We start from the raw sequence: 1,157 nt of genomic DNA, 5'->3' as shown, positions 1-1,157 counted from the left end.
TTATTATTATTATTATCCCTATTATTAATGTTGTTATCATTATTATTATCATTGTAATTATAGTTTTTATTGCTTGTGTTGTATTTTTCACAGTAGATAAGAGGCGTATAGGGACAGGACTAGCCTAAACAGTGCCGCCATGATGGAAGGGCCACAAACGACCACATCTTTTGCCTACGTCATTCTTCTCATTGTCGGTTGTTACATCAGTGGGACATACGCCATGTGCTACAAGGTTGAGACTTCTGGAGGTGTCGTGGATCTTGACAATGGTGAGATTGGCCGATATTGGAATAACGCAATCGTTTTGTTTAAGTATTCTCTTCCTGTCCAACAAATGGTGAAATGGCATTGATTTAGTGCTCCTGTTAACACTGCTAGATTAGTGAAGAGGAGGGACCTCCGGTTTTTACAAAATTCGTGGCAAGGTCCTTTCCCAATGACATGATATCGGACTGAGCAGAGGAATAAATGTTTGTTCGTCTTTTTAGCATAATGAAACTAGTGTGATCATGTACGGTTGAGAGCTCCGACAGACTTACTAAAAACACGTCTGATTTTGTAGCGTGAAATCTGTTGGCGCTTAAATGACCAAAATTGTGTCCATAGTGCCGTAAAACATCTACCCAATCAATCAATCAATCAATCATGAGCAGAGGCTCGAACCCTCGAAACCGCAGTCTCACGATTACGAGTCCGGGTACCCATTGCGATTGGGGTCGGGTCGGGTGGGGTCGGGTCGGGTCAGGTAGGGTCGGGTCGGGCCAGGTGGGGTCGGGATGGGCCGGATCGGGATGAATGCCCGACTCGTCGCCTGAAAACAAACGCGTTTGTTTTTGAGGCGACGATTCGGATGCGATCGGCCTGTGCCACGATAGCCGCTTTGCACCCCCAATCTGGCTAGCAAACCGACCCGATCTCCCAACGGGCACCCCGTATACCCACTAGGCCACCGACGTCACTTTTTATTTTCCAGGTTTCTCGTCAATTGTACGGTAAAGATGTGTCCCAACGCGGTGAAACCAGGCGCTCGTCAATTTTTGGGCATATGGAATTCTTGGTATAATCTTAAAGCCTGTTCGTTTGCTTTGCTTGTGATCTTTAAAATATCCATCCATCTGGAACAGAGTCAAAATAATTGTGATTGAAGGAGGCGG

This window comes from Aplysia californica, unplaced genomic scaffold, assembly GCF_000002075.1.
Source record: "Aplysia californica isolate F4 #8 unplaced genomic scaffold, AplCal3.0 scaffold00996, whole genome shotgun sequence".
Taxonomy (NCBI): domain Eukaryota; kingdom Metazoa; phylum Mollusca; class Gastropoda; order Aplysiida; family Aplysiidae; genus Aplysia; species Aplysia californica.
This window is presented reverse-complemented; position numbering follows the sequence as displayed.